This window comes from Dasypus novemcinctus, chromosome 21 (genome assembly GCF_030445035.2).
Source record: "Dasypus novemcinctus isolate mDasNov1 chromosome 21, mDasNov1.1.hap2, whole genome shotgun sequence".
Lineage (NCBI taxonomy): Eukaryota > Metazoa > Chordata > Mammalia > Cingulata > Dasypodidae > Dasypus > Dasypus novemcinctus.
Genome location: NC_080693.1, coordinates 32,248,550 through 32,260,651, shown reverse-complemented (window position 1 = coordinate 32,260,651; position 12,102 = coordinate 32,248,550). Strand labels below are relative to the sequence as shown.

Sequence of the window (12,102 nt, the reverse complement as noted above, 5' to 3'; positions counted from 1 at the left end):
TGTTGTCGTATGCTTCATGACTTCATTTCTTCTTACAGCTGCATAATATTCCATTGTGTAAATACACCACTATTTGTTTATCTATTCAGCGGCTGATGGATGCAAGGGTTGTTTCCATCTTTTGGCAATCATGAATAATGCCGCTATGACCAACAGTGTGCCGATGTTTGTTTGTGACACTGTTCTTGGTTCTTCTCTCAATTCTATTCCACTGATTGATGTGCCTATCCTTATGCCAATGACACGCTATTTTTGTTGTTGTTGTTGTTAAATTTTTAAAGAAATCTTAGATTACATAAATGTTACATAAAAAATATAGGGGATTCCCATATGTTCCACCCCCTCTCCCTCCCACAATTTCCCGTATTAACATCTTTCATTAGTGTGGTACATTTGTTATAATTGATGAACACATATTGATCATGCTATTTTGACCACTGTAGTTTTTTAATATGTTTCAAGGTGAGGCAGTGAAAGTTCTCCCAGGTCACTCTTCTCTTTTAGAATGCTTTTGGCTTTTTGGGTGCATTTCCCTTTCAAATGAATTTGTTAATTGCCTCTTTTATTTCTGTAAAATAGACTTTTGGAATTTTGATTGGTATTTCATTGAATCTAAAAATCAGTGGGTAGGATTGACATCCTCTCAATATTTAGTCTTCCAATGCATGAACATGGAATATTTTTCCATTTGTTTAGGTCTCCCTTGATTTCTTTTAGCTTTGTTTTGTAGTTTTGTGACTACACGTCCTGTACTTCTTTGGTTAAATTGATTCCTAAGTATTGCAGTCTTTTTTCCCTGATTTCCTCCTCAGATTATTCAATACTAAAGTACAGGAACATTTCTGATTTTTGTGTGTTGATCTTGTATCCTACCACTTTCCTGAACTCATTTATTAGCTCAGTTAGCTTTGTTATAGACATACCAGAATTTTCTAAATATAGGAGCATGTCATCTGTAAGTAGTGAGAATTTTACTTCCTCTTTTCCTATTTGGATGCCTTTAAATTTTTTTCTTGTCTAATTACTCTAGCTAGAACTTTTAGCACAACGTTGAATAACAGTGGAGAGCATGGGCATCTTTGTCTTGTTCCCCATCTTAGAGGGAGTTTTTAGCCATTCCCTATTGAGTATGATGTTGGCTGTGGGTTTCTCATACATGCCCTTTATCATACTGAGGAATTTTCCTTCTATTCCTATCTTTTGAATGCTTATATCAAGAAAGGATGCTGGATTTTGTCGAATGTCTTTTCTGCATCGATCATGATGATCATGTATTTTTTTTCCCTTCAGTTTGTTAATGTGGTGTACAACGTTAATTGATTTTCTTATGTTGAACCACCCACACATACCAGTAATAAAAACTACTTGGTCATGGTGTATAGTTTTTTTGTTTTGTTTTGCTTTGGTTTTGTCTTTATTTTTGCTTTTCAATGTGGTACAGCTCACTTGTTATAATCAGTTTTAATGATGCTATAAGTGCTGGTAATACAAGGTGGACATAGCTTATGTCAATACTTGAACCAGAAACAAACTTCCACTGAATCAACATTTACCAGCTATAAGAGCAATATGTTATGTAAAAAAAAACTATTATAAATAGAAAGACATTATACTTTCAGGTATAAGTAGTCAATACTACAGTGCGTTGAAACAGCCCAGAAACATAAACAAATAAAATCAATGTCTTATAAATTTATTTTGCTAAGAAATATTTAAAAAAAGAACATGCAATTTTCAAATTGAAAACACATATCCCAAATGGCATCAGCAACTTGAAATTATTTTGGTGGACTCTTCTTGGTTCATCACCTACTAAGCAGACAACGTAGAACATTTCTATTCCTGTAAAATGCTCTAGTACCAGCCTTTTCCCTTGTTCTGAGGTTTCTGACCATCTTTCTTTCTATATTCCATTCTCACCTCCATTTCTCCTCCGACCCTGTTTTTGTGGTTCCCCAGTTCTCTTCACCTCCTGGAAGCAAGCTCCTTTTGCACAAAAGTGTGGCAGGCATCAGGCATTGTCCTGCTCTCCCAGCTGAGCCCCAGGCTGTGCTCTTTGACTGGCTCCTGTCTCAGGACAAAGCACTCCCCTCCTCTTGCCAGGGGCTCAGAACCCTCCAAGACCTGGACCGTGGGTGATTCTGCTTCAGACTGCTCACAGGTTAAGGGCAACTGGTCATACTAAACACAAGGGACTCCAAAAGCTTTCACTTGTTTGTTCATGTCAAGGAAAATTTGGGGTTTAATGATTTTGTCAGTAGTAAGTAAAAGCATAGTTAACTGGTTTATCTGTACAGCACAAGTTAACAACTCTGTAAATTATACTAAATCCTTTCTGTTTGGCTTTAGAAAGGAAACAAGACTTCTGCTCAGCTTTGCTCTGTTTTGGTCAAATTAAAATAGGTTTCTTTCCCCAAGCCCATCCTAGAGCAGGTAAGGTGACAAAAACCAACCAGTCTAGCCTTAAGTCTTTGCTTTGGGAACTATAGACCTAAATGGGCCCCTATCCTTTTCATCCTCCAATAGAAAATAAAAGGAAAAAAAAAGGGAAGGGGAGGAAACTTTTTTCCTATTTGGAATTCCAAGAGGACACGAGTCACAGTGTATGTGCACACAACCCCAATGACCTTAGAATTGAACTCTGCTGTACCAGGCAATGGGGAAAAATTGGAAAGAACCAGACAGTTCTTTTCATAATAAAGGTACACAAGTCACACACCACCAATGGTTGCAAGATGCCTGATGATACTTAGAAGTCAGCTTAGACTGTGTGAAAACCATTCAAGGGCAACATTTTACACCATGGACAGTTTATGAGATCCTGAGAAAGGGGCAGGAGAATTTATAACTGAAGAACAACTTTATATGTATTTTCAAATGTCCTGACTACAAAACCAACTTATAGTTTCAAACCAATAGCATGTCCTCAACATAAGTTGAAATTCACTTATTTTCCATGAAACTTAAGCGTCTAGTCAACAAACTAAAATGCCTGTCTTCTCTAAGACTCTTCTATACCACAAGGCTTGTTTTCTGATCCGCAACAGTGACTGTTTCTCCCAGTCTCATCAGCCAAAAGCAGATTGCTCCCATAGCACGCAGACATCAAAGCAGTGCCATTCTCGCTGATTAATCCACAGTTCTTGTGTCGTATCCAAACAAGCCAACACTGCCCCTCCTTTCCGTGCAATCAGATGGGGATCCACGTCCTTAGGCCTTGTTATCAGGTCCATGTTTTCAATAATTTGCCGGAAGGAAGGTGACATTTTGTTGAGAGTGCTGTGCTGCAGACATTTTTCAGCTTGATGAACCCTCAAACCACCTCTACTGCCAGGATGGAGCTGTACATCTTCTTTGGCACCATCAGACGAACAAGTCTTTGCTGTGAAGGCTGACTTCACCCAGCCCAGGGCTTTCCCTTCAAATAGGAGACGGCAGTCTTCCCGGACGTCCGTGCAGGGCAGGCCTCCTCGGAATCACTGTGGGCCCTCAGGCAGGCTCCCTGGGAGGATCCCAGATCCACCTCCTGGGAATGGAGTCTTTCTGGAAGATCAGAGGATGGGCCCCAGAGATCCCCTTCAAATCTAATGGGTCTGGACGCGGACTTTGGGTCAGCAGTAGCTTCTGCAGGCTGTTCTTGCTTGCTGTGAGTGGCCAGCAGGTAATGCTCATCATGAGGATCCTTGGGATCATGTGGCATCTGTGCTGTAAAGCTGTCATTTTCTGCCCAACAATTCCAAAAGTTGCTGGGTAGAATAAAACCATTGGAGCCTGGAGTTTCACTTCTCCTAATCGAAACAAGTAAAGTAAGGCTGGGGAATCTGGATGTCAAATCTGGAACTCATGGTCCTGAATCCCAGAAATGTCCAGATCCAAAGGACAAAAGGTTTCTTTAAGGTGCTGCGGAAGAAGGCAATCCATTTTATTTGTTAACTGTCATTCTCTGGAAGGGAACCCTGCTCACTACAATAGCCAGTAAAACGCCCTGACACATCAGATCCCACATATGCCAGGCAGAGCCAAGTGTTCCGATGAGGGACTCCGCCCTCCACACAGCAGACTCTCGTCTCCCGGTCTCCAACGTCTACAGTACACGTGCCGCCTTAGCCGCCTGCAGAGGTGGCACACACAGACGCCTGACGGACCACAAGCAATCCCTGAAGCCCATCTTCATTAAGATCATATTCACCAGCTCTTTCTCACGCTGTTTGTTAAAGACATCAGGAATTGACAAGATACATCTGTAACACTCCAACTCTTTCAGTGGGACTTCCAAGTATTTTTGTATTGCATGAGACCATATTACTTCAATATCTGCCAGAACTGCTGTAAGGGAGCCCCCAGGTCCTGAGTGAACATTTAGCTGGCCTCTTCTGATAGGCCAGTGAATATTATAACGGCCCAATGGATTAACCTACAAGGCCTCTTCTCCTACCAAATGCTCAGGGTGATGAGATGTATTTGTCCACTTGCTTCCAGAATAGGAATCTAAAATTGCAGGCCACATCTGCTTGCTGTAGGGACGTGCCTGTTCAGGAACGGGGATCCATCAGACCACTTGACTTCTTTTTGGACCTTATTGCTTGATCCACTATTTTAAGACCATTTTGTCTTTGTTGATTACTTTCAGGTTTATTTAGTCCCTCCCTTAGAAGCCAGTTGTCCTTGCACAGGGGCTGCCCTTGTTGTTTGTGTCTTCGTATGATGACGTGAGGAATGCTGGCAGGAAGTGTGTCTGTGGCTCACCAGTCCTTAAAGCATTTGAGCCTGGTTGTTTGACAACAGTGAAGTTGCTCTGGATTTGCTCCTGCAGCGACTCTGGCACCAGAGCAGGCACTATGGGCCGTTCCACACCGCGCTGCTCCCTCTTCTCCCCCTCTTCTTCCCGTTCTCCCTTCTCTGCCTGGGTCATTGTGCCCCGACACCCACCAGTCTCTTGCCTCAGGGCCACCACCGTGACCTCCAGGACAGAAGGGCCACGGTGTGGGCCTGTATAGTTCTTTTGATATGCTGTTGGACTCTATTTGCAAGTATTTTGTTGAGAATTTTTGCATCTATGTTCATTAGAATGATCAGTCTGTAATTTTCTCTTCTTGCAGTATCTTGATCTGGCTTTGGTAGTAAGGGGATGCTGGCTTCATAAAATGTGTGCGTAATTTGCCCTCCTCTTCAATTTTTTGGAAGAGTTTTAACAGGATTGGTGTTAATTCTTCTTGAAGTGTTTGGTAGAATTTACCTGTGAATCTGTCTGGTCCTGGATTTTTCTGTGTTGGGAAATTTTTGATGACTGAGTCAATCTCTTTTTTTTTTTTTTTAAGATTTATTTTATTTATTTCTCTCTCCTTCTCCCCACCCCCCAGTGGTCTGTTCTCTGTGTCCATTCGCTGTGTGTTCTTCTTTGTCTGCTTCTGTTGTTGTCAGCGGCATGGGAATCTGTGTCTCTTTGATGCATCATTTTGTTGTGTCAGCTCTCCATGTGTGCGGCGCCATTTCTGAGCAGGCTGCACTTTCTTTTGCACTGGGCGGCTCTCCTTAAGGGGTGCACTCCTTGCGCGTGGGTCTCCCCTACGCAGGGGACACCCCTGTGTGTCATGGCACTCCTTGCACACATCAGCACTGCGCATGGGCCAGCTCCACACGGGTCAGGGAGGCCCGGAGTTTGTCTGTGTAGATTGTGCATTTCTAGGAATTTGTCCATTTCATCTAGGTTGTCTAGTTTGTTGGCACACAGTTTCTCATAATATCCTCTTGCAATCCATTTTCTTTCTGTGGGGTCACTGGTAACTTCCCCTCTTTCATTTCAGATTTTCTTAATTTGCATCTTCTCTCTTGTTTTGTCAGTCTAGCTAAGGGTTTGTCAATTTTATTCATCTTCTCAAAGAAACAGCTTTTTTTTTTTTATTTTTTTCTATTTCTTTTGTCTCAATTTCATTTATTTTTGTCTAATCTTTATTATTTGTTTCCTTCTGTTTGCTTCGGAAATGGCTTGCAGCAATGGTATGGGTATATCTTGGTCACAGGGAAGCCCCTGATTCTGTTCCCAGAGAGACTATGTGGCTCTCCTTGCAAGAAAAGGATACCCTTTACACACTGGTGTAAAAGGGAAGGGTCGAATATCTGCCATTGAACTGCTAAATGAATGTCCTTGCTGCATCATGTCAATAATACATTTCTTTTTTCCCCCCAAAGTTTTTATTTATTTGTTTGTTTGTTTGTTTGTTTCTCCCCCCCCCCATTGTCTGCTCTCTGTTTCCATTCGCTGTGTGTCCTTCTGTGTCTGCTTGTATTCTTGTCAGTGGCACCAGGAATCAGTGTCTCTTTTTGTTACATCATCTTGCCGCGTCAGCTCTCTGTGTGTGCAGCGCCACTCCTGGGCAGGCTGTGCTTTGCTCAGGCAGGACGGCTCTCCTTACAGGCACGCTTTTTGCACTTGGGGCTCCCCTACGCGGGGGACACCCCTGCGTGACATGACCCTCCTTGGGTGCATCAGCACTGCATGTGGGCCAGCTCACCACACGTGTCAGGAGGCCCTGGGTTTGAACCCTGGACCTCCCATAAGGTAGGTGGACACTCTATCATTAGAGCCAAACCCATTTCCCTCCTGTGATTTTCTTTCAGGCTATAAGGTTATTTTTAATATTTCCTGCAAAGGAAGATTCTTTTTTTACAAATTCTCTTAATTTCTGTTTATTTGTGAATATTTTAAATTCACTTTCATATTTGAAGGACAATTTTGCCAGATAAAGAATTCTTGACTGGCAATTTTTCTCTTTCAGTATCCTAATTGTATCATACCACTGTCTTCTCACCTCCATGATTTATGATGACAAGTCCACACTAAGTTTTTTTTTGTTTTTTTTAGGTACTGGGGGGGGTGGTTAACCTGGTACCTTGCACATGTAAAAAGCCAGTGCTCAACCACTGAGCCACATTGGCTCCCCTGAGTTGTTTTTTTCATTTGTTTTGCTTATTTTTTTATTTTGTTTTATTTATTTTTTTGTTTTAAGGAAACACCAGAAACTGAACCCATGACCTCCCATGTAAGAAGCAGGCACTCAACTGTTTGAGCCACATCTGCTCCCCTGCACTAAGTCTTACTGGGCATACCTTGTATGTGATGGCTTGTTTCTCCCTTGCTGCTCTCAGAATTTTCTCTTTATCTTTGACATTTGTCATTCTGAGCAGTATGTATCTTGGAGTAGGTCTATTGAGATTTATTCTGATTGGGGTATGTTGTACTTCTTGGACATGTAAGTTCTTTTCTTTCATGAGAGTTGGGAAATTTTCAGCTATGATTTCCTCAAATACTCTTTCTTTCCTTTTTCCCTTCTCTTCTTCTTCAGAAACTCCCATTACACATATATTGTTGTATTTTCATGTTATTATTCAACCCCCTGAGTCCCCACTCAATTTTTTCCTTTCTCTTCTTCTTTCTCTTTAATTTCACCTGTTCTGTCTTCTGTGTCACTTATTCTTTCTTCATCACTTCGAATCTGCTGTTGTTTGCCTTTAATTTTTTTTTTTTTTAGGAGGTACTGGGGATCAAATCTGGAACTTCATACATGGGAAGTAGGCACTCAATCATTTGAGCTACATCTATTCCCCTCTAATGTGTGTGTGTGTGTGTGTTTTTAAGATTTAATTATTGTATTTCTCCCCCTTTCCATTGTCTCTCTGTATCATTGGCTGTGTTTTTTCTGGGTCTCCTTGTATTCTGATTAGGCAGCACTGGGAACCAATCCTGGGATCTTCCAGAGTGGGAGAGAGGCGATCATTCTCTTGCACCATTTCAGCTCCCTGGCCTGTTGCATCTCTTATTGTCTCTCCTCTGTGTCTCTTTTTGTTGCATCATCTTGCTGCATCAGCTCTCCCCGTGGGCCAGCACTCCTACATGGGGCTGTACCCCTTGGGGCAGCACTCCATGTGGGCCAGTTCACTTCACAGGCCAGTTTGCCTTCACCAAGAGGCCCTGGGTATCAAGCCCTGGACCTCCTATATGGTAGATGGGAGTCCAATTGCTTGAGCCACACCTACTTCCCTCTAATGTGTTTTTTATCTCAGCTATTGTGTCTTTCATTCCCATGAACTCTGTTGTTTTTCTTTTCTTTTTTTCTTAAGATTTATTTTATTTACTTATTCCTTCCCCCTCATTTTCTTTGTGCTCACTGTCTGCTCTCTGTGTTTGTTCATTGTGTGCTCGTCACCTTTTTAGGAGGAGGTGGCAACTGAACCTGGGGCTCCCCAAGTGATAGGTAGGCAGGCGCCCAACTACTTGACCCACATTTGATTTCCTATTGTTTTTCTTTTCAGGTTTTGAATTCTTCTATGTGCTTCTTCAGTGTCTTCTTGATGTCCTTTATCTCTTTAGCCATATTGTCTTTCATTAATTTGATTTTTGAAATGTGTATGATTCTCATTGATTAGTTGTCTCAAATCCTGTGTCTCATCTGGGGCTCTGATATATTACTTTGCTTGGGCCATTTCTTCCATTTTCTTAGTATAGCTTGTAATTTTTTTCTGATGACTAACATTTGATTATGATGGTGAGTTTACTCTGATGCTCAATTTCTTTCTTTTTCACAGGGATTTAGGGGTGGGATTCTGCATGTTATTGTTGTTCTTTGATTCTCGGTTCACCCTGTTCTGAGTCTTTAGGCTTGCCTCTGTTAGTTGCTTATATCTTGGTCCTGGACCCAGTAATGGGTTATAGACCCTCTTCCCAAGGCCTTGGGGAGGGAGGCTGTAAAGCTGGAAAAAGCTCTCCTTTACTTTTAATTTCCTCACATGCACTTCCTTTTTCAGCCAGCAGATAGCAATCTTTGACAGCCCCCTCACTTCAAAGCCTTGTTGGATAGACCTCTCCCCAACAGAGATGGCAACAACGTGACATCACATTTCAAACTTTCTCATGGGTTGTTCTCCAACATTTGCTGGCAGCCCCTTCTCTTTAAAATTATTCCACTCCCTTCTGTGTACTCAACCAGTCCTGGTCAGTAGGGAAGGTGATTGAGAGGGTTGGATTTCTTTAGTCCAGTGCTGGCTCCCAAAGCAAACAATGATATGACCCCACCCAGCCCAGAATTGCTCCTGGGACACAGCAGACCTAATTTGTGGGTCAAAAGCTGAGTCTGCCTTAGGCTGTGTTCCTCTCTCCCATTTCCTGGGGAGGTAGATCCCTCTACTGCCCTTTGTCAGTAGCTGCCAGCTTGAGAATTCAAAATTGTCTGTAGGCTGAGGATGGTGCCGGCAGCAGCAGCTTTTTTTTTTTTCTTTTGAGGTACCAGGCTGACAATTGAACCTGAGACCTTATATGTGGGAAGTCAGCACTCAACCACTGAGCTACATTGGCTCCCCTGAGTTGATTTTTTCATTTATTTTTGTTTTATTTTTAGCAGATACTGTGGATCAAACCTGAGACCTTCTATGTGGGAAGCAGACACTCAGCCACTTCAGCTATGTCCACTTCCCTGCAGCTTTAACTCACAGTTTGCCATTGAGATTCTTTTCCTTTGCTCCTCTCTCTTCTGAGTTGTATCTAGCCTTCCCCTTGTGTCCTAACCCCTAGAACATTTTCCCCCAGGCTGTTTGTCTGTCCTCTAGCTATTTTTCTGGAGAGGAGAATGTCCATGTCTTTCTAGTCCCCCATCTTCCAGGAAGTCCTGGTCAAGACATGTTTTTGAACTAATCCATTCCTATGGGTGTGGAGCACTTTTGATTGGACTATATCAGTGAGGCACGACACAGGTTGGGTTTCTGCCCTCTCTTATATAAAGGGAGGCACAGAGGAAGAGACACACAGAAAAAAGAATCTACCATTTTGATCCTCCCATGTGAGAGAAAAACAAAAGTAGAGAGAGGACTCCAGATTTGCCTACAACTGCAGAAAGGCAGAGAAGCACTGAGAGGCTGAGAGAGTTCCTGGTGTCTGGAATCAGCAGAGCACAGAGCCAAAGAAAAGGGCTTAGGAGGTGCTGGGGCCACGGAGTGGCTCAGGGTGGAGGAGATGAGCCCTGACATATGACTGATTGCCATGTGGTAGGATTCCAGTATCACCAGCAGCTGACTTTGGTAAGACAGCATATTACAGCCTCAGAACTGTAAGCTTTTACTTCTAATAAATTTTCCATTATAAAAGCCAACCCATTTCTGGTACTTAGTATTGGCAGCCCTGTAGCAAATAAGACACTATCTAATCCAGCAATTTCTGTGAAGAATATGAAAATCTTTTGCTATCATTGTGACTTTGGCAAATTTTCCTTCTTTATGTATTCTTTTTCTCTTTCTTTATATAATCTGGTGTTATATAAAGACAAAACTGTTATATCTTCTTAATGGATTGTAGCTTTATAACAATATAAAATATTATTCTTCATTCCATTTAATATTTTTTTGTCATAATTCTGCTTTTTTCTGATCTTCTATACTGGCATTCTTTCTAAACTTTTTATATCATTTGCCTGTTATATCTTTGCTTGATCATTCCTTTTCAACCTTTCTAAAATCATTTAGCTCTACAGATCCCTTTATACACATCTTATAGGTGGATTGTGTGGGTTTTTTTTAAAGATTTATTTTTTATTTATTTCTTTCCCCTCCTCCACCCCCCCCCCCCCGTTGTCTGCTCTCTGTGTCCATTTGCTGTGTGTTCTTCTGTGTCCGCTTGTATTCTTGTCAGTGGCACCAGGAATCTGTGTCTCATTTGGTTGTGTCACCTTGCTGCATCAGCTCTCCGTGTGTGCGGCGCCATTCCTGGGCAGGCTGCACTTTTTTCGCACAGGGTGGCTCTCCTTATGGGGTGCACTCCTTGCGTGTGGGGGCTCCCCTACGTGGGGGACACCCCTATATGGCACGGCACTCCTTACGTGCATCAGCACTACGTGTGGGCCAGCTCCACACAGGTCAGAAGGCCCTGGGTTTGAAACCTGGACCTCCCACACAGTAGGCGGACGCTCTATCAGTTGAGCCAAATCTGCTTCCTGATTGTTTTTTTTTAATCACTCTAATCTAACCTTTGTCTTTTTATAGGGACATTTAGTCCAGTCATATAATTTTGTGATTCTTGGTACTTTTAGTCTTAGGCCTACATTATTTTATGTCCTATAATCTTTATTTGCTCTTTCCTTGACATTTATTTTCTCCCCTCTCCCTCCATTGTCTGCTCTCTGTGTCCATTCACTATGTTTTTTCTGTGTCTGCTTGTATTCTCATTAGATGGCTCTGGGAACTGATCCTGGGACCTTCCAGAGTGGGAGAGAGGCAATCATTCTCTTGCACCACCTCAGCTACCTGATACGTTAAGTCTCTTATCGTCTCTGTGTCTCTTTTGTTGTGCCATCTTGTTGTGTCAGCTCTCTGCATTGGCCAGCACTCCTGTGTGGGGCAGCACTCCTGAACAGGCTGGAACTCAGCATGGGCCAGCTTGCCACACGGGCCAGCTTGCTTTCACCAGGAGGCCCTGGGTATTGAACCTTAGACCTCCTCTATGGTAGATGGGAGCCCAATTGTTTGAGCAATATTCGTTTCCCTCTTTCCTTGAAATTTGATGAAGTTCTTTTGTTTCTCCTTTGTACTGCCAGTGGTTTAGAAGTTTTATATTCTGTGTCTTTTCTACTAGTTATTACCCTCAGATTTTAAATAAGCACATTTATACTTGAATTTTTCTTGTAATGTCAAGGATTTATCATTGTCAGTAGAACGCTTTTATTTCTCCCTTCCCCATTTCCCCTCCCCATTTAAAAAAAATTATTTTATTTATTCCACCCCCCTATTGTTTGTACTCACTATCTACTCTCTGTGCTCATTCACTGTGCACTCTCTGTATCTGATTGTCTTCTCTTTAGGAGGCACTGGAAACCAAACCCAGGACTTCCCATGTGGGAGAGAGGCATTCAATTGCTTGAGCCACCTTCACTCCCTGCTCTCATTGTGTTTTCTCTTTGTGTCTCCTTGTTGCACCATCTTGTTGCATCAGCTTGCTGTGCCAGCCAGGCGCGCCAGCCCATTGGGTCAGCTTGCTGTCTTTTTTTTTTTTTTTTTAAGATTTATTTTGGGAAGCAGACTTGGCTCAATGGATAGAGCATCTGCCCACCACATGGGAGGTCC

General features: G+C 42.4%; 1 pseudogene; it reads right to left on the bottom strand.

Moving 5' to 3' along the window:
- Positions 1-2,916: 2,916 nt before the first annotated feature.
- LOC131274834 (actin-related protein 8-like) lies at positions 2,917-10,564 on the bottom strand (annotated as a pseudogene).
- Between the last annotated feature and the right edge of the window lie 1,538 nt (positions 10,565-12,102).